General features: G+C 40.6%; 1 protein-coding gene across 5 annotated transcripts in view; it reads right to left on the minus strand.

Annotated features, from left to right (window-relative positions):
- TMEM63C (transmembrane protein 63C) overlaps window positions 1–27411 on the minus strand; it is a 132365-nt gene extending 104954 nt beyond the window's left edge. For 4 of the 5 annotated variants that reach the window (XR_002324446.1, XM_020986192.1, XM_020986188.1 and 1 more), the window contains exon 1: window positions 27228–27411. The gene's annotated coding sequence lies outside the window, so the exon portion shown is untranslated. Of the gene's footprint in view, window positions 1–16339; window positions 16469–27227 lie in introns of those variants that run through there. The other variant, XM_020986189.1, reaches the window with a different exon arrangement.
- Window positions 27412–27708: the final 297 nt, after the last annotated feature.

A 27708-nucleotide genomic window follows, 5' to 3' on the forward strand; every position in this document is an offset into this window, starting at 1 on the left:
ACAAAGTGCTTTCAAATACACTGTTTTGACAGCTAGGTTGCACAATGGATTGACACTGGACCTGGAGTCAGGAAGAGCTAAGTTCAAATCCAGCCTCAGACACTTACTAGTTGTGTGACCCTGGGCAAGTCATTTGACTTCTGTCTGCCTCAGTTTTTTCATCTATAAAATGGGGATAATAACAGCACCTACCTCCGAGGATTGTTGTAAAGCTCAAATGAGATTAATATTTGCCAACCTTTAAATGTTATATAAATGGTGGTTAGTATTTGATCAACCCTAGGGGTAGGTAAAGCTAAGCAAGGTAAAAATGGATTCACCAAGGTAATACAGTGAGTGCTAAAGTCACTCGAACCCAGTCATTTGGCCTTCAAGCTCAGTATTCTTTTCACTATACTAGGCAACCAGGAAAGAGGATGATGGATGAGTATTTCTTCAGTAGTGTCCCAGGGAACCGTACCTGCACTCTGCCCTCTCAGAAGTGTTCTCCACTTCCTTACACCTTCAAGTTCTCAAATATATAACAGAAGTGAAGGATGTCTCTTCTATTTCAGGCCATCCTCCACTCCCTGTTCTTTCCTAGACTTCCAACTGGTCCTTAGACCAGGAGTTGCCAATCTTTTAAGAAGGCACTGCAAGAAGAAATTTTTAGAAGATCCATATTATTTCCAACTGGTGCCAGATTTTACACATTTTAAGCTATTATATATCTTATACATTTGCATATTCTATTTAATATGAGTTAATAAAATTATGCGAAGGTCTAATTATAACTCTCCAGAAGGCTCTTGTAACTTAAAAACTGGAGGAAGGTTCTGAAGATAATCTAGAGTCTTCTCTCACTAGTACATTAAGATCAGAATATATCACCTCGAAAATCAGAGAAGGCCAGAGGAGCCAGTGAGGAGATGAGATTTGGGAATAAGATAGAGGCTCTCCCAAGGGGTCGGTGGATAGATTCCAAGGATTATCTGAATGTGGATGGGAAAAAATTATATAAACTCTGACTGAAGTTTAGCATTTCCTCCAATTCTTAAAAAAAATTTTTTTTCTGAGTAGGAGTCCATAGGCTTTGACAGACTCGACAAAGGGGGTCCATGACCCAAAAAGGTTAAGGACCCATGGAGTGAGAGAAGCTTCCCAATGTAGGAGGAAGGGGAAAGGCAACCTCAAGAGGAAGGGTGGATAGAAGTGGGAAGATTGCAAAATGGAGGCAAAAACTGAGAGGAAGAGAATTAAGTGGTGATGGATGAGGGCTGAAGCATTGATGGCCTTAGTCTCCTCAAGGCTGGTAATTTTTGTAGAGGTTAGCTCCCCCTTCCGGTGTTTGCCTATTAATGAGATGAATTCACACAGAGCCAGCAGCTCAAAAAGCCCCTGTTAAACACTGAAAGAGCCGGGGGCCTAGAATGGTTCTGGATTCTCTTCTCAGTGTCATCATTGCTCAGAGGGCTGAGTACGGAAAGCCAGTAGGATCGGCTCGATCCATTTCATCTTCTCCTTTTCTTCCTGGCATTAGTATGGCTCCTTTCCGCTTCCAGAGTACTTTCTGTGCCTCTCTGAGGATGAAATCATCTCAGTTCATTCTCATAAATTCCTTTAGGGCTGTCCAATGAACTCCTGAACAAAGCCTCCCCTGGCCCCACTCAAGCCCATATTTGTTCATTCCCCTGCTCCAATCTCATGTTCAATATGCTCTCTGTCTGCTCTGGGTCTTCCTAACATCCCATATTTTCACATTAAAAATTAAGCCTTTTCCCACAGAAGCATGAAAAAATTTACATAAGCTGGTACAAAGTGAAATACCAGGAAAGCAACATACACAATGAAAACAACAACAGGAATGGAATCACAAAATAATGTTTCAAAATTATAAGGAACAATTTTGGCCCCAGAGAAGAGACAGAAGAAGAAACACTGCAGAACACTCCATCTAACAACAGGTTCTTTCAGTCAGTCAATAAGCATTTATTTTTATTAGCTCTTAATATGTTTCATCCCTATCTTCCTTCTAGGCCCAGCTAAAATCTCCCCCTTTACAAAGGAGGCTTTCCTGATCCTCCTTAATTCTAGAGCCTTCCTCCTGTTGATTATTTGCAATTTATCCTATACATACATATATGTGTGTGTGTGTGTATGTATATATGTATATGTGTGTGTATATATATATATTTGTATGTGTGTGTGTGTGTGTATATATATATATATATACGTATATATATATATACGTATATATATATATATACGTATATATATATATGTGTATATATATATACGTATATATATACATATATATATATGTGTATATATATATACGTATATATATATATATACATATATATATATACACATATATATACACACACACACACACACACAAATGTATCTTCTTTGTATATAGGTGTCTGTGTGTTGTCTCTCTCACTAGACTGTGTGCTCCTTGTGGGCAAAGATTATATATTTAGCAGGTATTATGCTAGATGACAGGATGATGAAGACAAAAATGAAAACAGTCCCTGTCCTCAGTGAGTTTGCATTCTATTGGGAGAGATAATATGCAAATAAATGAGTATATTTAAAACAGACATGATTTATGGAGAGAGAAGGTACCAATAGCTGGGGAACCAGGAAAGGCTCCATGTAGAAGGTGGTATTGAACTGAGTTTTGAAGGAAACGAGGAATGCTAAGAGGTGGAGGTGAGATTATATTGTCAGCATGGGGGACAACTATGGAGATGGAAAATAGAATGTTCTATGTAAGAAATGAAAAGAAAGTAGAGCATGAGCTCTTCAGAAGTGCTTCTGTGTGTCCTTACCCATAAGAACTTGGACATTCAAAACTTCCTGCGGGTGCTGGAGTGGGACAGAATATGGAAGAGGAAGAAAAGTGGGGAGAGTAGTGGTATATAAGGCTGAAGAGAACCAAGGATAACTAGTAGACCGCCTGCATGTCCTACTGGCATCCATGTAACATCAAGAAAATTAGAGGAAGCCATTACACTGGACGGACTCTATGTGGTAGATTTACAGAAGGACATGGGCAAGGGTCACACAAGGTAAGAGACCATAGCTGGGTTGTGATTTGCAGTGATGGATCTCTCTTCCACCAGACCACTGGATTCCTTTCCTGGGTCCCCTAGTTCTAAAAGGTAACCTTTCAATTTATCTTGCCAAAAACCAACAGATCAACAGACTTAATTCTGGGTTTTCCCTGAGGCAAGACCATCTCAAACCCTAATTACTACTGCCTGTGATTACGGGGACACCACCCTCGCCTAGAGCTAAGGGGGCGTTTGAGGATGCTGAGATTGACAATGGCGCTCATTAGGAACCCAGCTACCACTGGGATTTTTTTCTGCCTTTTTTAGATGCAACTGATTTTTCCCAACTGTTGAGGTCTATGTTTTTCCTACCTCTCCTGATTGCCAGAATATGAAAGGTCAGTCTTCATCAAGTAGCTAGAGGGAAGTCTGGGATGACTAAGGTCTAACTCTTTCACCAGAAGCAATACAGCAGTGTGGAAAGACCACGTACTAGGAGTTAGAAAACCTAACTCTTTGAAGACACTTCATTTTGTAATGCCTCCTCCTTCTACCCTTTCCAATCTATCCTTCACACAACTGCCCAAGTGACATTCTTCACGCATACGTGTGACCATGTTACTCTTCTGCTTAAGAAGTTCTTGGAGGTCTTCTGTTACCTTAAGGTCAAATCTAAACTCCTCTATTTAGCATTTAAAGACCTCCACAACTTGGTTCTAACCTACCTTTCCAGGGAATAATATTACACATTATTCCCTTTCACGCACAAACTGAACTTCTTCTGTCATGTGTGAGGGACAAAAGGGCCAGTTTGTCACACATCACATTTCTTATTATATCTCTATGCCTTCACATGATCAGTTCCCCACCCTTGCGATGCACTTTTCCTCACCTTCATCTCTTAGAATTCCTAGCTTCCTTCAGAGCTTAACTCAAATATTACCATCTATCTGTAGCCTTTCCTGATCTCCCAAGCTGCTAGTGCCCCCTCTACAAATCACCTTGTGTTCATTTTCTATGGTTTTCATAGTTATAAACATATATTCATATAGTTTTTTACAGATATAGTTATCATACAAGTCCCAACGAGGATGAATAATTAATCCCCTGCAATGTGTTCAAATTTGTACTGTTTGAAGTTATAATTGTGCAAAATATGGCAATTGGTTCCAGCCCAAATGAAATATACAGTGTGAATTAGAATAATGTGACCACCTGGAGAATTCATTATTTGTATTAATCAAGTCCTGGCTGTATATGGCTATCTGTATACTTTTTGTCTCTCCCACAGAATATAAGCTCTTAAAGTGGAGGCAATTTTATTTTTGTCTTCGTAATCCCAGTATTTAACTCAGTACCCAATAGGTGCTCGATACTAAATGCTTGTAGAATGGGCCCTCTATTGTACTTAGGCAGTTCTTGGTGTTACAGCTGTCTGTGTTTTTTGTCAAATTGACCCTGCTAGATCATAAGCCCCATCAGGGCAGGCATCATCCAAATTTTATATCTCTCCAAGAATATAGCACCATGTTCTGTATATTGCTATCTGAGAGACCTTGGGTAAGTCATCCCCTCTGGTCCTCAGCAGATCCATTCAACATAAATATAACAAGAATACACAACTCTTTTCCCTGAATCATACTGACTCATCATCAAAGCCCACCTTAATACAGGGCGTCCCAAAAGTTTTATTGCAGTTTTAAGTTACTGAAGTTTAAAGATGCAACAAGACTTTTGGGACACCCTGCCTTACGCAGTTGGTGATGCAGTGGATGGAGTGCTGGAATCAAAAAGGACTTGGAATCAGGAAGATCTGAGTACAAATTGAGACTTAGACACTTACTAGCTATGTGACCCTGGGCAAGTCACTTAACCTCTGTCTGCCTCAATTTTTTTTAACTGTAAAATAGAAATAATAAAAGAACTTTGCTTCCCAGGGTTGTTATAAGGATGAAATAAAAAACTACTTAGTATATTGCTTGGCACACAGTAGGTGCTTCATAAATGCATATTATCTTCCCTTCCCCTTTTCCTCAACTGTGAGGTAAGTAGTACAAGAATTATTATCCCCATATTATAGAAGAGAAAATTAAGATTAAGGAAAGTTAAGTATAATAGCAATAGAATTAGTAATAGTAATAATAATATCCATTATAATTATAATATGTTGTAATAATTATATTATAATGATAAAATAATATAATAATAACATACATTAAATTACTTGTTCAGTATCACACAGTTAGTTAAGTGTGGGACCCGAGACTCAAAACCAGGTCTTTTGAGTCATATACTACCCTTTTCACTTCATCATCCTGCTTGTGACACTTACTACCTATACGACTGGATAAATGATTTAACTCCCTTGTGCTTCAGTTTACTTAACTGTAAAAATGAAGGACTGTACCAAATGACCCCTGAGGTCCCTTCAAACTCTAAAACTATGATCCTATGATCAATTACCCCAGCACATCAAACAGCAAATCTGGGGAGAGGGTGTTCCCCCTGCTCTCTGGTGCCCTCCCTCTCCGTTTGGCCATGAGCTAGTCTTGGCTCAGCTTTCACAGTCTGCATCTGGCCATGAAATGGAAATCCTTGGTGTCTGATGGCTGAAGCCTGGCTCTCTCATAATTGGGCTCTACGTCCATCAAGAAGGATTTTCTGGCAGCTCATGGGAATGACAGAGAAAGGAGAGGAAGAGGTAATCTTCAAGGAAAAACTGCAGACACATCAGCCCAGGTCCTCCAAACCTACTTCTTTTCATTATCAGCTGCTCCATCTGTGAAAAGTTCTCCAAGACAATGATATGACCCTGATGATGGGCACCCCGACACTAGAACCAAATCCATAGTCCAGAAGAATCTCCATATTTGCTCGAAGACTGACAGGTATTAAGTACAGAGTAAGCACTTAAGAAATGTTCATTGATTGAACTCTTTAAATGTACTTAAGTAGTGTGTGGCCAGAAAAAGGAGGTAAGCTTAGTCATAACATAGGGTAACTGGTAGAAAGCCTGCATGTCCTATTGGCATCCATGTAATGTTAAGAAAGGGGTAGCTAGATGGATAGAGCACAAGGCCTGAAGTGAGGAAAACTTATCTTCCTGAGTTCAAATCTGGCCCAAGTCACTTACCAGCTGTGTGACCCTGAGCAAATCACTTAACCCTGTTTGCCTTAGTTCCTCATCTGTAAAATGAACTGGAGAAGGAAATGGCAAACCACTCCAGTAACTTTGCCAAGAAAACACCAAATGGGGTCATAAAGAGTCAGGACTGAAATAACTGAACAACAACAACAACAAAAACATTAATACAATTAGAAGAAGGCCATCACATTGGGTGGACCCTGCATTGCGGATTTACAGAATGACACAGGTAAGAGTTACACAAAGTAAGACAGCATGAATGGGTTGTGATCTGCAGTGATGGATCTCCCCTGATATAACACTGTACTCCTCTGGGTCCCCTGGCTCTGAAAGGCGAGCTTTTACTAAGCCTCAATGTAACTTCCTTGCCATCTCCTCACCATGCTACTTTCTATCTGGCTACCATCCTCACCTCCCTCCCACCAGAAACTTGAACTCTGATACTAGATTCCCTGCACATGATAGGTGAGCTTCTACTGTAACTTTCTGGGCACCAGGTCTCCACCCTACTTCCTGGCTGTCTCCTTACCATGCTGCATCCAGCATACCTCATTTCCTCCCTTTCTGGTTGCCCTTGATATACTGCCTTCCCTCACTGGAATATAAGCTCTTTGAGGGCAGAAACTCTCTTCCTGTTTTATATTTGTGCCCCAAGTTCTTAGCACAGTGCCTGACGCATAGTTAAGAGTTTAATGAAAGCTCTAATGTTTGTATGTTTCTCTAAGTATCAAAGTAACCCATATTTTCATTAGAAGCATTGTTAAATGACCTAATCCTTCCAGCAGTTGGCCAATTCACATATGGACAGGGGAGAGGTATCAATCAGTCAATAAATATTTATTAAGTGCCTATTATGTGCCAGGTAGTATGCTAAGAGCTAAGAATACAAAGAAAGACAAAAGACAGTCCCTGCCCTCAAGAAGCTTACAATCTAATTGGAGAAGGGGGGGACAATATGTAAATAATTGTGTACAAATTAGCTGTGTACTGGCAAATTGGGAAGGGAAGGCAATAGAATTAAAAAGGGATTGGGATAGGCTTTCTGTAGAAGGTGGAATTTTAACTGGAACTTGGAAGAAACCAGCGAAGTCTGCAGGCAAAGATGAGAAGAGATAGCCCTCCAGGCATGGGGAAGGCCAGTGAAGATGCCTGATCTGGACTCACAGATTTGTGTGACATCAGAGCTAGAAGGGATGAGAGCTCTCCTATCCACAGCATTTTAAAGGTTCACAAAGTACTTTCCCTATAACAAGCCTTCGGGGTAGGTAGTGAAAATATTATTATCCTCATTTCCATATGAGGAAACTGAAATTCTGAAAAGGAATGTGATCTATCTGTAGTCACACAGGTAGTGAGGAACAAAGCAGGGGCTGGAACCTAATTCTCTTCATCCAACTTCAGCGGGTTTTCGTTTGTTTTTTACCACATTGTTTAGCACTCAACTCTTCTAACTGCTTTGTTTTAGATATGAAAAAATGAGGTCAAAGGAAAGGAAAATGAGAGAGTCACTGGTGAATCTAGCTCTCTTGTCTCCTCTTCCAGTCCACTGTCTCCTATACCTTTCTGATTCTCCTAATTTTAAAACATTCTGGTCCATATCTCAGCTCTGGGGTTTGCTATCTGTGAGACCTTGGGCAAGTCATCCTCTCCTCGGTAGGCTCATTCAATACAATAACAGTAATACACAGTACTAATTGCTAAGTGTATTAGAGAACCCAGTCAATCAATAAGCATTTATTAAATGCCTAATATGTGCCTACAACTTGTCAGCCATATAACAGAGAAACAAAATGTCTAAGGTCACATAGCCAGCACATGGCAGAGCTGAGATTTGAAGCTAGGTCTTTTGAACTGTTTTCCAACTTTCCTTTGGGATCAGCTGGGTTTACAATGACCTGTGGGATTTCTGAGCCAACCCTCGATCTTTCTGCTTGTTTAGTGATACAAATCACAGCAACTGGGGAATTCCCTGGAGCTGCTGGGCCCTTGACAGAACCTATACCAGAACAGGAGTCAAAATAAGGTGATGTCCAAAAGGGTTCATGTACAGAAGTCCCAGGAGGACCTCCTAAAAAGGCAACCCCCAAAGAAGGGACCCACTGAAAGAGAGAGCCAATCAGCTCAGAAGGGAAGAAGGAAGCACCTACTATGTGCTAAACACGTTCCAAGCACTTAAAACATATTATTTCTTTTGACCCTCACAACAACCCTAGGAGACACATGCTACTATTATCATCACCATTTTACAGTTGAGGAAAATGAGGCAGACAGAGGTTAAGTGACTTGCCAGGATCACACATCAAATAAGTGTCTGAGTTCAATTTGATCTCAGGGCTTCCTGACTCCAGATCCAGTACTTTTTCACTGTACTTTCTAATAGAAAGGGCTGAAATAGATAAGCATCGATTGTGAGGAAGCATGAAAAGAGCTGGCCTCAAGAGTATTACCTAGGTTTGATTCTAGCCTCTGAAACATACAGGCTGCGTGACCCTCTCAGCGTCCTAAGTAACTCTTTAGAACTACAGATTGCAGAGAAGGTGTAGACATACATTGCAGAGGGGATTTCTTTACCTGAAGGTCCACTACATAAATGAAATGACAGGTCTCATCCTTTTCTTATTGATATGATACTTTTAACGTTTACATGAATAAATCTTATTGAGCCTCACAACCACCTTAGGAGATAAGCATTACAAATATCGTTAGCCTCACTTTACAAATAGGAAACTGGAGCTGAGACAGGGTTAGTGATTTGCCCACGGGCACATAGCGAGTAAGTAGCAGGGACAGGATTTGAATCCGGGTCTTCTTGATTCCATGTACGGAACTGGAAGGGACCTGAGAGCTTACAGATCCAAATTCAAATCCAAGCTTTGCTATTAGTTGCATGACCACTGGAAAGTCACTGAAACCCACCCTAAGCCTTAGTTTGGTTGCAAAATTAGCACCAAAAAAGTACCGCTACCTATTCAGCAGGATTATTGCAAAGATCAAAGGAAATCACAGATGTAAATTGTGACCTCCCGGAGTCCAGGAACTGAGATTTAATCTAACCTTTGCATGCTGCCCACGCCCATACTCTTCCACCTCTTGGCACATCGTTCTTTACACAATTGGCTCTTAATACACATGTCTTATCTGTAAACGTAACTACATCACTATTTCTTTTTAGACGGGGGCAGGCGAAGGGAGTTGTTTAGCGCTGTTCTTACACTTGGGTTTTGTTCTGGTTCCGTTTTTTTTAGTTATTTCTGACTCTTTGTGACCCCATTTGGGGTTTTCTTGGCAGAGATACTGGAGGAGTTTGCCATTTCCTCCTCTAGTTCATTTTACACATGAGGAAACGGAGGCAAATGGGCATAAATGACTTGTCCAAAGTCACACAGCTAGTGTTTGAGGCCAGATTTGAACTCAGGAAGATAAGTCTTCCTGATTCCAAGCCCAGGGCTCTATTCACTGCACCGCCTCGCTGCCCTGCACTTGGGTGTATCATGCACAAATCCTCTTTTTGAAGTCAGTGAGACCTGAGTTCAAATCCTGCCTCAGTCACTAGCTCTGTCACCTCGAGCAGTCGGCAATGTCTCAGCCTCAGTTTCCTCCTCTGTAAAAAGCAGCTGATAATGGCACTGACTCAAAGGATTATTGTGAGGATCAAATGAAATAATAAATGTAAAGTGTTATGTACATGCTAGCTGTTATTGTTTCATGGACCTTTGTTTCCCAATCTAGAGAATGGATTACTTACTGTCTAAACCAGCCTGTGGTGTTAAAGAGAATTGATCCATGAATTTGGTTTGTAACAACTAATAAGGGAGATGATGGGAACGATGATGGAACAACACATGGACAAAACGTGCCATAATATCTGCTGACCTCACTGCAAAGCCACACGCGCACTCTCCCTAAGCACTCATATGATGATAACATTTATTTCCTTTCAGTCCAGTTTAGTGGCTCATAATGCTTCTTGGAAGTAATAGCACCACGTTCTCTCTGCAAAGAGCTCGAGGCACTTTAGATCCATTATCTCATTCATCCTCCCAACCTCCCCAAGCAGCCCTACAAAGGGGAAACTGAGGCACTGAGACGAAATAATAAGCTCATGAGTCCACCAGACGTCCGCGGTAGTAGGTGAAAATCATTGTGTGTGTCTCTCTCCCCCTTTCAATCATAGCCCAGTGAAATCAGCTTAGAGGCTCAGGCAGTTTGCTCTAGTGGAAAGAACAAGGCAGTAGGAGTAAGAGAGTTGGGTGCAAATCCTGCTATTAGATGTGTGATCTTTCTCCCCTCTAAACCACAATTTCTTCATTTGTAAAATGAGGTTGGACTAGGTTGGCCTCTTAACCTAGGGTTCTCGGACTCCTAAGGGCTCAATGGAAAGATTTCAAGGTGTCCATGATTTTGAATGGAAAAAATTACATCTTTATTTTCACTAACCTCTAAATGAAATTTAGCATGTCCTTCAATTATTTAAAAACATTCCCCCCACCCCCGAGGAGGGGACAGGAAGCTTTACCAGCCAGCCAAAGAAGTCTATGATACTTAAAAGTTTAAGAACCTCTGGAATAGATGATTGCTACGATTCCTTCCAGCCCTAAATCCTATGAAGTGACCATTGAAGGCAGCCTTTCAGGGAATAGAGATCCCCATAGGGAATGCTACCCAGGGGCTATGAAGGCAGAGCATACCTAGGGAGAAGTCCATTTACCTTTCCTTATTAAACATTGGGGTGATTCTAATCAAGCAATCAACAAACATTTATCAAGTACCTACTATGTGCCAGGTATTGTGCTGGGTGATGGGAACATTCAAACCTAAGTTTCTATTAGAGAGGAAGCAGCTCCCTGTGGAAGGTCCAAGACAATTGCCCCATCTTAGGCCTGTCTCCAAATTCGGAATTATTATCTCATTGATCTTGCCAGAGTGGATGCCAAATGAGAAGACATACATTTCCTTCCTTGGGGACAGAGGTTTGTCCTAAGCATAGTATTGCTGTTTCCCAGAATAGTAAGTAAATCATAAAATTTGGTATTGGAAGGGCTTTAGGAATATTGGGGAGATATTACTGAATTTGGAGTCAGAAGAATTGAGTTCAAATTGTGACTCTCCTATTTCCTCCCTGAGCTCTCTAGGCTTAAATTTCTTTACTTATAAAATGGACAAAATGACTTCTAATATCCCTTCCATCTCAAGTCTATGATCCTATGGGACTTGTTCAATCCCCAAAGATTACAGATGAAGAAACTTGAGCCCAAGAGGTAAACTGACTTGCCTTAAACCAACCAATCATTTATTAGGTGCCTGCTGCATACCAGACACTATGCTAGGTAGTGGTGATACAAAGACAAAAATGATGCCATCCTTGCCCTCGGAGTTTACATTCTACCAAAAGTAGGAGGTACTAAATCAAACAGCCAGGATTCAATCATGGATCCATTGACAAAATTCCATGTTTTTTTTGTACTACCTGGGATTTTTAGACTAAGCCCTGGGACCAGTAGTTTTAAAAAAGGACCAAATGACTATGCTTTCATGATGGATAGATACATGACTTAAACTGCAATTAAATATACCTAACACTCAAACTGTGTCCTTCGAGTTAGGTTATGTTAATCTGCCCAATGAGGCATTGGGTCTAGACTTCTTCTATGACATACTGCTTCTCAAAGGGCCTGAGTTTCTTCTGCTGCCACTAAACCCAAAGCATATTAATTCAATAACAATAACAACACCCAATCATGCCTGGCATTTAAATAGTGCCTTAAAATTTGCAAAATCTTTCACTCATTTGACCCTCACAACAACCCCGTCTAGGTCAGTATTACAAGTATCATTATCTCTATATTACAGATGAGGAAACTGAGGCCCAGAATGCTTAATCAACTCATCTAAGATCACACAGCTATGAGTGTCAGAGGCAAGATAAAAACTTAGGTTTTCCTGACTCCAAGTCTAACATTCTATCACATTACCAACAATGACTCAAAAGACATAAATTGACAACTATGTGATATACAATGGTGGCTGGCTCTTTGCCCTCAATGAGCTAACACTCTAATGGGGGTAGGGAATAACAGAGGAAAAAGCTTGTTTACAGAAGAGAGGGATCACTTCTGGCTACCAGGTAGGGCAATGAGGGTAGATTTGTGAAGGCTGTACAGAAGTGGTTCTAGTTCAGCTAAGACTTGAACAATAAGTAGGATTTTACACTAAATTCATACCTAAATATAAATGTGTTATTATTGTCATGTCAGTATAGTTTGAATGTTTAATTTTTTTTTTTGGTCTAAATCTGTGATTTCACTGTTGTCCAGTGAGGAAATTCGTTTTTCCAAAGTAGATCTGCAATTGTCTACCACTTATGGTGTTACAAAGGCACTGATAGGTTAAGTGTTTTTGCCTGTAGTAATTTGGCCAGCAGACATTTTGGGCAGGACTTGAAGAGAGGCCTTCTTGATTCTAAAGCCACTCTATCTACCATACTAAGCTACTTTAGTTTGAGTGTTGGGTGTATTATATTGTAGTCTAAACATCTTAAAATTGGCATTTATAGTAACTCCTTATTCATTTGGAATTCTTTATCAATCACTCAGATTGATCAATCAATTCCTGGTATCTTCTGATCATGCCAGATGCTCTGCCCATGTAAGGTATCATAAGCTGCTATCATTTGTACAGGATATGAAGGCTGCTTTTTGCTCCTCTCCATGAAGCCAAAACCAGGATATCTGGTTTTGTTTTATGGATATGAGTCACAGGGAAATGGATAGCATTGGTTTCTTCCCTCTGAGATACTTCCTTTTTAAACAAGTTAATAACCAGCAATAGATGGTAGAAATGTACTTCTGCTTTGATGGGCTTGCCTCTTGGTAATGAGTGATACAGAGCTACAAGCAGGTCAGTGCTAAGAAGAGAAACGATCATCTCTTGTTTCATTATTGACTCACCAATGGGCAACTGGAGAGAGCCCTAGACTGGGAACCTTGAGACCAGGTGTCTAGTATTGCTTCTGTCACAAAAAGCTACATGAACTTGGATAAGTTACCCCTTGCTTGGAACTCTTCCTCCTCATATATACTTCCTAACTTCCCAGGTCTCCTTCAAGTCCCAGCTAAAGTCTTACCAAGAAGCCTGTTCCAGACTTCCTTAGTCATAGCGCCAGACCACCCTCATTTATCCTATCTACACATCATTTGGACACAATTGTTTTCATGTCATCTCCCCTAGTAGACCAGGGAGAGCAGGGGCTGTATTTTGTCTTTGCATCCCCAGTGCTTACTTAGCACAGTGCCTGGCACATAGCAGGCACTTAATAAATGTTTATTGACTGAGTGGCTTTACCTCTCGAGCATCATTTTCCCTTCTGTAAAATGAAGGGGTTGAATCTCTAATGGACTTTCTACTTTTGAAATTCTATGATTTTAGATCAATACCAGAGCCAAGTGAGGCAAGGTTTATACCTGCCTTGTGGAAAACATGGGCAGCTAGGTGGGGCTAGGATAGGGTGCCAGGGCCTGAAATCAGGAAGACTAATTTTCCTGAGGTCAAATCTGGCCTCAGACACTTACTGGCTGTGTGACCCTGGGCAAGTCACTTAACCCTGTTTGCCTCAGTTTCCTCATCCATAAAATGAGTTGGAGGAGGAAATGGCAAACCACTTCAATATCTTTGCTAAGAAAACCCCAAATGGGGGCATGAACAGAGGAACATGAAAACAGCAATAGCAAGAAGAAGGAAAGACACACAGGGTTTTGGGGGGGCAGGTTGAAAGGATTACACCAAGGGGAACTTTCTAGCATTACTCGATTTCTAAGTGTGTACATATTTTTAAGGCTGAAAAATTCTGCTATGAGGCATGTATTTATTTGTGTAAATCAGTAGGGAGAGAGAGAGGCAGCATAGAATGGTGGATGCCACCAATGGGATTAGGAAGACTTATGTTAAGTCTTGACTGTGACACCTACTAGCTGTGTGACCATGGGCAAATCTTTTACCCTCTCACTGGCCCAGGAAACTCTCTAAGATTACACATCACAGAAGAGGTGCTGATCTAAATCAATGGAGAGAGTTTCTATACTGGATGTTACCTTCATAACATTTCTCCCGTATGCCCTCACTATCTCTCACTTCCCAAATCCAATCTGTTGCCAAGGCGTATTGACTTCACCCTTGCAACATCTCTCCAATAAGCCACCTTCTCTCCTTTGATGATGCCACCACAATGGTGAAGCCCCTCATCACCTTACCTCTGGCCTATTATAAGAGCTTGCTGATAGACCTCCTGCCTCAAGTGTCTCCCCACTCCACTCCATCCTTCACTCTTCTGTCAGATGGATCTTTCTAAAGTTCAGGTCTGATCATATCACCCTATATTCAATAACGCCAGGGGATCCTTACCACCTCCAGGATCAAACATAACATCCTTTTAGATTTGATTTGAAAGGGTATGGACAGGCCACTAAGGCTTTTATCTGTCATCCTAAAGGCCTTATCACAAACAGACTCAATAGGCCCTGTTTACAAATTCAGTCATCATTTGTCATAATTGTCTGCTAGAAAGGAGAAAAGGAAGACAAGTTCTGAGTCAGTGAAAGAAAACAGTATGACTGACATGTACCCCTCAAGGGAATAGCACACTCTAAAACAGCTCACCTCAAGCCTTAGCTCTTTCCTCAGATGGTGAACTCTATACTTCCTGAGTTTTCCTTTTGAGCTGAGATGGTTGAATAAGAAAATCAGTTTTCCTCACCCTTAGCAAGCACCTACCATTATCTCAGTAAGTACCCCAGCTCAGGAGATCAGAAGACAGATCCAGGGCAAAGTGATAGTAAGATCCTGGCCTGGACCCCTCCCTTCTCACGACTTTAAGAGAGAAGGCACCATTATTCCATCATCTTAGGTAAGTATTCATAATAAATAAGATATCCTGGCACTCATAACTTCTGATTCATTCTGTAAAACAATTTACAAACATTCAAGGCTCTACGCAAGCCTGGGAAGCTGGCAACTTTTTCTCTATTTTCAGAGATAATCAAAGAGAGATATGGGGAGGCCAGGAACCACATAAGCCCCACCCAGTATTATACAGCAGCAGGTTAAGTGGGACAGAACTGAGGGGGAGGAGAGGGGAGAGGAGAAAAAGCAGCATTCTCCTCCTCTAAAGGACAAAGCAGTGTCTGGAAGATACAGCTCTGTCTCAGCTTTAATTTGTGATCTTAGATAAGTCACTTCTCCCTCCATGCCTCAGTTTCCCCAGCTATAAGATAGGAGGTTAATATCTCCAAACTGCAAATCCTTCCCCTGAGACTAGTGCTAGGATGACATATGATGTCTGTTTGAAAGCTTCTGGGTGAAAGATGGTAAGTGAGGGCCTCCCCCACTCCTTCCTCTGCTCAACACTCCAGATGGCCGAGGGGACAACAGGGCCTTCAAACAACTACCAGGAGTGAGCCAGTGAGTACTGACAGTGACGTTGCCTGACAGCCTTATTCGTAGGCCAGTAGATTAAGGAGGCAGCTTGTGGGAAGAGGAGAACACCAATTCCCCACCCCCACCCTTCAAAGTGTCTTGGCAGAGAGTTCTGGGGATTCCTTAGTTTAGGGATACCCCCTCCCCAAAAAAAGTTAGCAGGAACTTCTGCCTGGTTTGACAGCAGGACAGCACCATGACTGAAGACCAGACCCCTAGGGGCCATCCTCATCTACTTTGTCAGAGTGGCCAACAGTTCTTCCAAACCATTGCCAGCTTGTCCTTGTGGCCCTTTCCCCAGGCCCAAGGCTGAAGAAGGGCTGCCATCCATAAGGCTTTGAATCATGCCACAGGAAGTGCCACCCTCAGATTTCTGCCCAGAAGGCCACGGTCCAGGAGAACACAGCAGGACAGCAATATGTTCCTTTCCCAAAGACCAAGCCCTACTCTCTCCCTCACACCCACACCCACACCCACACCCACCCTCCAGGCTCCACTTCCGTCTGGATTTCAGGGCCCTTCTTGAATCTCAATCGATACCAACTGCATACCCACCCAACCTCTCCCTCCATCCTTCTTCCTTCCCTGGCCTCCTCAGTCACCCTGACAGCCCTGGACCTCGCCTCTCCCCACCGTCCAACCCACTCCTAAGCCCCAGAGTACCATCAACGAAGGATGTTCCTACCTGTGAGAAGGCAGCAGAGATCTGCCCAGTCCTTCTCCCCACCAGCCCAGGAAAGAAGCCAGAGAGCCCCACCTGCCAAGGGATTGTCTACAAATTCCCCGCTGCATCACTGGGAGAGCGGCATCCTTGCCCAAGCCTTGACTGAGCTCCTCCCCTTTCTAAGACAGTATCACTTAGTTCACCATCCTAGCCCCTCCCCTCCGCCAGCGAGTCTGACCTGCCTAGGAACCCAGGCTAGATTATCAGATTCAGACAGATACCCAGGCGTAGGCACCGAGAGCCGCTTTAGCCAATAAGACACAAATTACCACTGGCAAATGTCCGTCCCCTGCTACAGCTGTGACTGAACTAGCCTAGTTTTCACGGCTCCTGTGCTAGGCTTCTACTCTCGTATGCTGCTGCTCTACATCCATCCAAACCAGTTAGAATGGGATGCTCCCCTGACACAGCGCACAAAGGCGAAAACATCAGTCTCCAGAAGGTAATAGGCGTCTCCGCAACTCCCTTCAGCAACAATGCAGCAAACACAACCCCAGCGCCTCATAGCCTTTACCAGAGAAGGGACGATCTGCAAATTACCAACCACGCAATCTTGGGAAGCAGTAAGTGGTACCCACTTCTGGCTTGGCCATTTCTGCTTAAGTTTACTCGTCCTTCCTGCATGGGACAAAACTTAATCCCGCTACAACTGCTCTACATTTAGATGCTGGAGGGAGTTGTGCCTTTCAGAGTTCACAGCAGTGAAGTTGAAATGCAAGTGAAGTCGGGTTATTTTTTTTTAAGGCATTAAAATAGGGAGTAATGGAAAAAAAATCCCCTGCTACCTTTGTTGTTCTGGTTATTGAATCTTTTTAGTTGTATCCAACTCTCCATGACCCCACTTGGGGTTTTCTTGACAAAGATACTGGAATGGTTTGCCATTTCCTTCTGCAGCTCATTTTATAGATGAGGAAACTGAGGTAAACAAGGTGAAGTGACTTGCCCAGGGTCACCCAGCTAGAAAATGTCTGAGGCCAGATTTGAACTCAGAAAGATGAGTCTTCCTGACTTCAGGCCAAGCACTCTATCCATTACCAGCTGTATAAACTTGTGACAGTCACTTACCTGCTCTGAAAGTTCCTTCATCTGCAAAACAGGAATCAAAATAGTTCAAAAGGACCTTAGAAGTGGTCTTCTTCAATCTTCTCATTTTACAAATGAGAAAATTGAGGCCCAAAGTGACTTGTTCAAGGTCCTACACAGTAAATGGCAGAGGTACAATTCAAACCTAAAACTTCTGATTTCAAATTCAGAATTCTTTCCATTGTACCTCATCCTGCCTACCTCAGAGGAATATAATTAGAATTATAAACAGAACAGTGGAGACCGCACTGGACCTGGAGTCAGGAAGACCTGAGTTCAAATCTAGCCTCTAGCACTTACTAGTTGTTTGACCCTGGGCAAGTCACTTAGCCTCTCTTTGCTTCAGTTTCTTCTTCTGTAAAATGGGGATAATAATAACACCTACCTCCCAGAGTTGTTGTGAGGATAAAATGAGATAGTAATTGTAAAGCACTTAGCACAGTGTCTGGCACATAGTAAGTGCTATATAAACCTTAGTTATTATTGCTGTTGTTGTTGGAGTTAATGCTGTAAAAAGTCCTTTTGTAGCTTTGGGAGGGTAGGGGGCACAGTACCTGAGTTCAGATTTGGACTCAGATACTAGCTAAACAACAACTAACTAGCTGTGTGACCCTAGGCAAGTCACTTAATCTCTCTTTGTCTCAGTTTCCTCACCTGTAAAGTGAGGATAATAAAAGCGCCTGCCTTTCAGGGTTGTTTTGGGGAATAAATGAGATAATTGTAAAGTGCTTAGCACAGTGCCTAGACTATACTAAGTGCTACAAATAAAGTCAGATCTAAAAAACTGGAAAAATATTAAGTGCTTTGGGTAGGCCAAGTCAATATGATAAAATTATAATTCCACCTAAATTAATTTACATATTCAGTGCCATACCAATCAAACTATCAGAAAATTATCTTAGCTAGAAAAAATAGTAACAAAATTCATCTGGAAGATCAAAAGGTCAAGAATATCAAGGGAACCAATGAAAAAAAATGCAAAGGAAGGTGATCCAGCCATGCTAGATCTTAAATAATATTGCAAAGTGGTAATCATCAAAGCATTCTGGTACTGTCTAAGAAATAGAAAGGTGGATCAATGAAATAGATTAGGTACAGAACATACAGTAGGTAGTGGTAGTAATCTAGTATTTGATGAATGCAAAAATCCAAGCTTTTGGGACAAGAACTCACTATTTGACAAAAACTGCTGGAAAAACTGGGAAAAAAAAGTTTGGCAGAAATTAGGTATAGACCAATATCTCATGCCAAGATAAGGTCAAATAGGTACATGATTTAGACATAAAGAGTAATACCATACATAAATTAGGGGAGCATGGAATAGATTACCTATCGGATCTATAGATATTGGAAGAATTTATGACCAAACAAGAGATAGAGAGTGTTACAAGATACAAATGGATAATTTTAATTATATTAAATTACATTTTTTTTTGCACAAAGAAAATCAATGCAACCAAGATTAGAAGGAAATCAGGAGACTGGGAAAAACAATTTTTACATCTAGTTTCTCTGATAAAGGCTTAATTTCTCAAATATATAGAGAACTGAGTCAGATTTATAAGAATACAAATCATTCCCCAATTAATAAATAGTCAAAGAATATGAACAAAGCAGTTTTCAGATGAAGAAATCAAAGTTGTCTATAGTCACGTGAAAAAATGCTCTAAATCACTATTGATTAGAGAAATGCAAATTAAAACATCTCTGAGGTACCACCTCACATCTATTAGATTGGTTAATATGACAGAAAAGGAAAATGACGAATGTTGAAGAGGATGTGGGAAAATTGAGACACTAATGCACTATTGGTGGAGTTGTGAACTGATACAACTATTCTGAAGAGCAATTTAGAACTATGTCCAAAGGACTATAAAATTATGCATACCCTTTGACTCAGTAATACCACTACTAGGTCTATGTCCCAAAGAAGTAAAAGTTTTAAAAAAAGGAAAAGGAGCTATATGTATAATAATATTTATAGCAGTTCTTTTTGTGGTTGCAAAGATTTGGAAATTGAGGGGATGCCATTAACTGGAGAATGGCTGAATAAGTTGTGGTATATGACTGTGATGGAATACCATTGTGGTATAAGAAATGATGAGCTGAACGGTTTCAGAAAAACCTGAAAAGACTTACATGAACTGATGCAAAATGAAGTGAGCGGAACCAGGAGAACATTGTGCACAATAATAGCAACATTGTATGATAATCAGTTGTGAATGTCTTAGCTATTCTCAGCAATACATGATCCAAGACAATTAAGAAGGACTTATGATGAAAAATGCTCTCCATCTCCAGAGAAAGAGCTGGAGTCTGAATGCAGATCAAAGTAAACTTTTCTTTATTATTCTTGGGCTTTTTGGAGGGGTCTGTGTTTTTTTTTTTTAACATGACTAATATGGAAATATGTTTTGCATGACTGAGTATATATAACCTTTAACAAATTGTTTGCCTTCTCAATAAGGGGGAGAAGAAAGAGGGAGGGAGAGAATTTGGAACTCATTTTTTTTAAAAGAATGTTAAAAAATTTTACCTGTAATTGAAAAAAATAAAATATTTTTAAAAATATAGTAAGTGCTATATAAGTGGTAGCTGCTGTTGTAACCATTAAAGTGTTGTATGAATAGGGATATGGACTGGATCTGTGATTTTGTTGGCATATGGAGCTCCCTTTTTAGTAACTTCCTCAAACAGTACAAGGCAGCACGTGTTCTGAAACATAGTCTTGTCTAGGGCAGAGGTGTTCAACACCAGGCTTCCTGACCTCCCACTGCCCACAATTCTCCAAGTGCTGAAGAGCCAGATTAAAATGTAATTGGGAAATTATCTGCTGTCGTTGTTGTTCAGTCTCTTCAGTCACTCCCCACGACCCCATTTTGGGGTTCTCTTGGCAAAAATACTAGAGTGATTTGCCATTTCCTTCTCCAGCTCATTTTTATAGATGAGGAAACGGAGGCAAGCAGGGGTAAGTGATTTGCCCAGGGTCACAAAGCTAGTAAGTATCTCAGGTCAGATTCGAATTCAGGAAGATGAATGAGACTTCCTGATTCCAGTCCCAGTGTTCTATCCACTGTGCTACCTAGCTGCCCTGGAAAATATTTAGCAAAACAAAACAAAACATACAATAAAACATAGAAAATAATTACATTCTACAACTAAGTCAATGTGTAGCTTGCTGGGATCTTTAAATACAAATTAGTAGCCCAAGTTTCTATCTGAGTTTGACTCCATTGGGCTAGAGTATTGAGAGGTCAAATAACTTACCTAGGGTTACATAGCCAATACACATCATAGGTGAGATTTGAGCCCAGATCTTCCAGTTTCTGAGGATAGCTCTCTATCCACTATACCACAATGCCTCTCTCTTTAAATAAATCATTTACATCTCTCTCTCTCTCTCTCTCTCTCTCTCTCTCTCTCTCTCTCTCTCTCTCTCTCTCTTTATATATATATATATATATATATATATATATACACACATATATATATGTAATAATACACAACATATATATATAATATGTATTTATATAAAAACCATCACTATTATAATTTGGGGGCAGCTAATGGCACAGTGGATAGAGTGCTTAACTTGGAGTCAGGAAGACTCCTCATCATGAGTTCACATCTGGCCTCAGACACTTACTGTGTGACCCTGGGCATTTAACCTTGTTTACCTCAGTTTCCTCATCTGTAAAATGAGTGGAGAAGGAAATGGTAAATGCTCTAGTGTCTTTGCCAAGAAAACTCTAAATGGGATCACAAAGAGTCGGATATGACTGAAAATGACTGAACAACAAAAATTATTATTTTAAAGCTTTAAAAACCTAGGATCCTAGGAATAAGCTCTGGCATGAAAAAGACAAGCAGACAAATATCCCTTGTCTTCTTTTCCTAAACTGGAGAGATGAAATAAAATACACTAAGTATAATAAAAATTAAAATAGAAATATAGGATTTCAGAGCTGGAAGAAACTTTGGAGAACATGTAATCCTCATTTAAAAACAAAACAGGTAAGGGTATGTTTTATGTTTTATGTTTTTTTTTTAATAACATAGCCATTTCCTGATAGAAACCTGACTCCTCCCCCAAAGAAAAAAATAATTAAGCAAAATCAATCAACACAGTGACTAAATCCATCTAGGTATACAACATTGGGCTCCTGTTGTGTTTTGGAAAATGGAGTTGTGTTGTGGCATCTATTCTACTGAACCATTATTATTTACATTTAATATGAATTTGATTGCCTTTAATGCTATTTTTATTTACATTACTGTAGTCATTGGGTATATTGTTCTACTGTTTATGTTTTCTTCCCTCTGCATCATTTCCTCCGAGTCTTCCAATGTTTCCCTGAATTCCTCATATTCATTGTTTCTTGTGGTACAACAGTAACATTCCATTACATGTAGATGTGATGGTTTATTCAGTCATTTCCTAGTTGATAGACACCTACTTTGTTTCCAGTGTTTTGCTACCATGAAAAAAACTACTAGGAATATTTTAGCATATATGTTGACCTCTTCAGTTTACTGATGAGAACACAACTACAGAGACATAAAATGACAAGTCCAAAGCTATAGACTGAGTTAAAAACAGAGCTAGGTCTAGAACCCAGTTCTTTTGTCCTGACTCCCAGTCCAATGTTCCTTTTAATGCACACCACTCTTCCTCTATCTTGTTCATCCTTTGTTCTCCAAAAGGAGCAATAGTACCACCAGAGTGATGTCTTGACTTGCTTGTGAACTGGATTTAAGTCGATTTAAGCCTCACTGTCTCCTCCTGAGTCATTGGAGTCCATTGGCAAAACAAAAGTCAAGATGACTGGTGATAGCCTGCCTCTGCTTCTGTCTACTTATTACCCGAACCTAGTTAACAGGTTCTTGTTACAAGCTGAATAATTCTGGAATGTATATGGCCCATAATATAATTTGGGTCAAACTGGTTTTCTATCACCCCTCAAACCACACTGCTTTGGTGCCTATATTTATTGCCTCTATTTAGGACACAGCATTAAAATGCTTTCATCTGCCCATTGGTAAAATGGGAGACACTGAGTCCACTCACATTGTTAACCCCAAGCACTGTTAAAAATGTAATAGGCAAAATTATTTGTTATAAGGGATGGTCCTCAGGAAGGGGAAGTGGAGAGATACTTCAGGAGATCTAGGAGATATAAAACCAAAATGCATGAATAAAATCTATTAAAAATAATGTATTAGGCAATTGGTAAAGATGATCAAGGGTGGGAATAGTAAATGTTGGAGTAGTTGTAAAAAGATGGTCTCTGTAATGCTCATTGGTGGAGCTGTGAATTGGCCCAAACATTCTGATAAGCAGTTTGGAAAGTGACTAAAATGCCCATATCATTTGACCCATCAGTCCCACTTCTAGGCATATACTCCAAGGAAGTCAAAGATAAAAAGGACTTCTATAGACCAAAAGATTTACAGCAACATTTTTTTTTGGTCATAGCAAAGAACTGGGAAATAAACCAGATACCTAAACTGATTATCTAGGTGATGAAGTGGATAGAGTACCAGGCCTGGAGTCAGGGAGATTCATGTTCCTGAATTAAAATCTGGCCTCAGACACCTATTAGCTGGGTGCCCCTGGGCAAGTCACTTAACCCTATTTGCCTCAGTTTCCTCATCTGTAAAATGAGCTGGAGCAGGAAATGGTAAATTACCCCATTATCTTTACCAAGAAAACCCTAAACGGTGTCATAGAGTTGGACACAACTGAAAACAATTGAACAACAACAAGAAGCCCATCAATTATAGAATGGTTTAACAGATTGGGTAGATGTGTGTAATGGAATATTTCCATGCTTTAAGAACCAGTGAATAGGAACAATATACAGAAGCATGAGAAGACTTATTTTAACTGATACAGAATAAAATAAGTAGAATTAGGAAAACAATACACACGACTACACTGTCAATAGAAATGACAACAACAATAGCAACCTTGAAACTGAATGCTACGAAATTCAAGTTATCAAGCTTGGTTCCAAATAAGATATTTGTGGATGCACCTCTATCTCTTCTTCATACAGGAAAGGGAGTATGGATGTGGAAAACCGAATATCATATTTGACTTTGCTGATATGTTGGTCAGTTTTGCTAGTTCTTTTTCTCTTTTCTTTTTCTTCATTATAAAGAATGGCTCTCTGAGAAGGGGACGATTTTTTATTTGAAATTAAGGTGATCTAGAAACAAATATAGTGATACTTTTCAAAAAGAACATATTAAGAGATCTAGGAACTTCCAGGAAGCTATCTGGTATGTCTCTATACAACTCTAGATTGTTAGCATTGCCTGTTTATTTTTGACATTACAATATTTCTTTTTATTTCTTTATTGGTCAAGGAGTGGAAAGTTAGTGATCAAATATGAATGTGGTCTAAACGTCCATAACCTTGCTGTCTAATCAAGAGTTTTCCTGATTTGCTGAAAACACCTTTAGATTATAGAATGAACTAATAAGTCTGGTCTAGATTATTAAAGTGGGAGAATCAAGAGGGTTGGGGGAGAGAGCAATATTGTCAGAAGAGGGACAGGAAACACAGTTCTCTTGTGGGGAGGGGTAGTGGTTCTGGTTATTCGAAAGCAGGATGGGTTGACCTGGAATTCCCGGTTTGGAGAGTGTCATGGGCTAGGCTAAACCTCAAAAAATTCTGTAAAAACTCGGGATAGAAAGCTCAGCCATGGGGCAGGTGGGTGGTGCAGTGAATAGCACACCAGTCTTGGAGTTAGGAGGACCTGAGTTCAAATCCAGCCTCAGACTCTTGATGCTTATTAGCTGTGTGACCCTGGGCAAATCACTTAACTCCCGATTAACTCACAAAAACAAAGAAAGAAAGAAAAAAGCTTAGCTACTTTGCAGCCTGTGACAAGTTTCTTTTACATGATAATAATATGATAGTTTTCTTTTATATGAACTTCCAATGACCTTACTCTGGTGTATTATTTCTGAAAAGTGGAAAAAGCAATTCAGATTGACTAGGCCTAAGGCACAGAGATAGGTCTTTCACATCTTCCTTGGGTCCTCAGCACTTAGAAGCCAGTATATATTTGGGGAAAGGGCATGGCTGGATTCCCACATAGTATAGGAAGGGAAGGAATGTATAATATGGCTGGAAAGACTGTTGGAGGCCCAGAAGTATAGACCTTAAAAATCAAATAGAAGAGTTTCTGTTTTATCCTAGAGGCAATAGGGAAGTGATTGAGTTTAATGAGAAAGAGATTGAAAGATCAGAGTGGTGCTTCAGGAAAATCACTTTGGGAGCTTTGTGGAGGATGGACTGGAGTGGGGAAAGGTTTGAGGCAGGGAGACCAGTAGGAGGCCATTGCAAGGTCAAGGTGAGAGGTGATTAGGGCCTGAACTGAGGTGGTGGCTTTGTGAGTAAAGAAAAGGGGTCAGAAGTGATAAGTAAAATATAAACTTACTTTACTCATAGGGATAGGGAAAAGGCCTGTGATTTCATTGGCATGGGGAACTCCAAAGTGAGGAAACTCTCTCTAGTAATGCAGGTCAGCTCCCTTGTCTCAGAGAATTGCCTAGAGCATTGAGAGGTTATGTAATTTGCCCAGAGTCACACAAGCAGGATATATCAGAGCCAGGACTTGAACTCAGCTCTTTGTGGTTTAGAGTGCAATTTCTTATTTGTTTTTTTAAGCTCACAGGTGATCAGAACCAGCGAATTAGAAAGGAGATGAGGTAGAAGGCAGAGCTTAATACAGGTATATTTGCACTCCTAGCATGAAGAAGTAACCGTTTCCAGAGAAGTAGGAAGTTAGGAAACTACGTAAAATAGATAAAAGAACATTTAAAAAAAATCACAGTAGGAGCAGCTAGGTAGTGCAGTGGATAGAACACTGGCCCTGGAGTCAGGAGGACCTGAGTTCAAATTCAGTCTCAGACCAGACACTTGACACTTACTAGCTGTGTGACTCTGGGCAAGTCACTTAACCTCACCGCCCCCCAAAAAATCACAGTAGTCTAAAATTATTTACAGTGGGAGCAAAGTTGATAATCTTAAAATCTTATTAAATTTAACGTTGGAAGAGACTTTAGACATTATCTACTTCAGTCCCTTCATTTAGCACATACAAGAAACTGGAACCAAGATGGATAAAAGAACTTGCCTAAGGTCACATAGGGAATAAGCTCATAGACTGCTCATGTTGGTCAGTTCAGTCCTGTCCGACTCTTCACGACCCCATCTGGGGTTTTCTTGGCAAAGATACCGGACCGGTCTGCCATTTCCTTCTCCAGCTCATTTTACAGATGAGGAAACTGAGGCAAACAAGCTTAAATGACTTGCCCAGGGTCACACAGCTAGGAAGTGTCTGAGGACACATTTGAACTCAGAAAGATGAGTCTGCCTGACTCCAGGACCAGTGATCTATCCACTCCACCACCTAGTTGCCCTAGGTAGAAAGCAACAATGCTGGGATTTGAATTTAGGACTTCTAACCCTAAATTCAATGTTTTGGGTTTTTTTGTTCATATGACCTGGGTTTAGATCTAAACTTCTGACACATATACCGGCTTAGCTGAATTGTGAGTTTCATGAAGCTGCCTTAGGAACTGCCTTTTGCCTCTTTTTGTATTCCCAGTACTCAGCACAGTGTCCTTGCATATAGCAGTCATTTGATAAATGCGTATTGACTGACTAATTGACTATTTAATCCTGGGCAAATCACTTAACCTCTCATTTCTCTGGCAATTCTCTAAGATACTAAGGTACAGCTTACAGATTTGTATTGGTAAAGTGAGGTCCCTATATCAATGAAATCATAGATCAGAAAAGAAAGTGTAGGAATAAGATTCTCACCCAAAATAGTTAAAATAAAATTTTTGTTACTCTAAAGGAGGTAATGTTTTAACTATCTGAAAAATGTGGCCATCTAGCATGATTTATACCCCTGCAGGGCTTTGGGATCTATAAAAGGAAGGATCTCCCCAGAGGTGCATGGTTTGGAATTTTCCAAGCATGGTAGGTTACAGTGGGATCACCTCTGCAAAGTTTTTGCTTTGGGGCACAGAATTTTAACTTGTGCTAGTGTTTGGAGTATTTTTGTGGCAGAACTAAAAAATTATTTAAGTTCCTTAAGAGAAAAGTCCAGACAAGGCCCCCGTTTCCAAGGGAAGCTTGAATCTCCAAACATTATATACATCCATTTATAGGGTGATACTCCAGAAAGAGACATTTCCTGATCAGGTTTTCCCAAGGAGAAAATTCTATTTGGCTTCTGTTGATCAATAAACATTTATTAAGTGCCTACTGTGTCAGGCACTGTGCTAAACCCTTAGGGATACAAAAACAAGCAAAAAGACAGTCCCTGCCCTCACAACCTAATGGTTTCTCAATAGAAAGTATAATCATAGTCATTTTAAATTTAAAAAAAAATCATCCCTTAAATGTCTACATTTTGTACTTGACTCTATAATGTGAGTTTCTGCAGGGGTAGATCCCTTGAACTTTGCTTCCTGTTACAGGACAATCCCATGAAGATGCTGGGATTCTGTAGGTATGCCTGTGATTCTGAGGCATCCCCATAGCAGTCACCTTCTCAGGCTGGGTAGAGACCATCCCCACTTAACTTGGGTCTAGGGGCAATGACCAGTGGGCAATGACCCCAAGAGATAGCAAATCTAAGGTCTTCTCCCAGGAAGTTAAAAATGGCCCTCGAGGGACAATTTTGCCATCATTGTGCACTTGTCCCTTCCTCTGGCACTCTACCTTGCCCCACTCACCAATATTTGGCCAAACCAGCTCTTATTAGCCTATGGGATGCTTTCTCTTCCTGGTTTCTCTGATATTGAAGATGGAGGCAGGAGTGGAGGGAAGGGAAATTGATTGCTCATGGGAGGTCCCAAGCCCCCTCCATTTGTACAGCCAAGTCATCCTTGCCAATTCACCCTTAACATCCCTTAAAGATCTTCCACTGGCCTCTGGCAAGTGGCTACCAAAGCCAGTGACATCACAAAGGAAGTGACCTGCTGTTAACTTAGAACTTCACAGTCCACAAAGGAGCCATTTTTTCTAGTACAGAATAGGGATTGTTTTCTCTCCATCTGTGCCTGTGGCTGTGAAGTCTGGGAGGACGCCCTTTGCTTGAGGGAAGGATACCCTCTGCCTCTCTTGAATGTGGCTGAAACCTAACCATAAGAGACAACATTATTAAAGTAAACAAATTAATTTTTAAAAATCCATTTAATTTGCCAGTCTTAAGAA

The sequence above is a fragment of the Phascolarctos cinereus genome, unplaced genomic scaffold (genome assembly GCF_003287225.1).
Source record: "Phascolarctos cinereus isolate Bilbo 61053 unplaced genomic scaffold, phaCin_HiC Scaffold_3;HRSCAF=262, whole genome shotgun sequence".
NCBI classification, from domain to species: Eukaryota; Metazoa; Chordata; class Mammalia; order Diprotodontia; family Phascolarctidae; genus Phascolarctos; species Phascolarctos cinereus.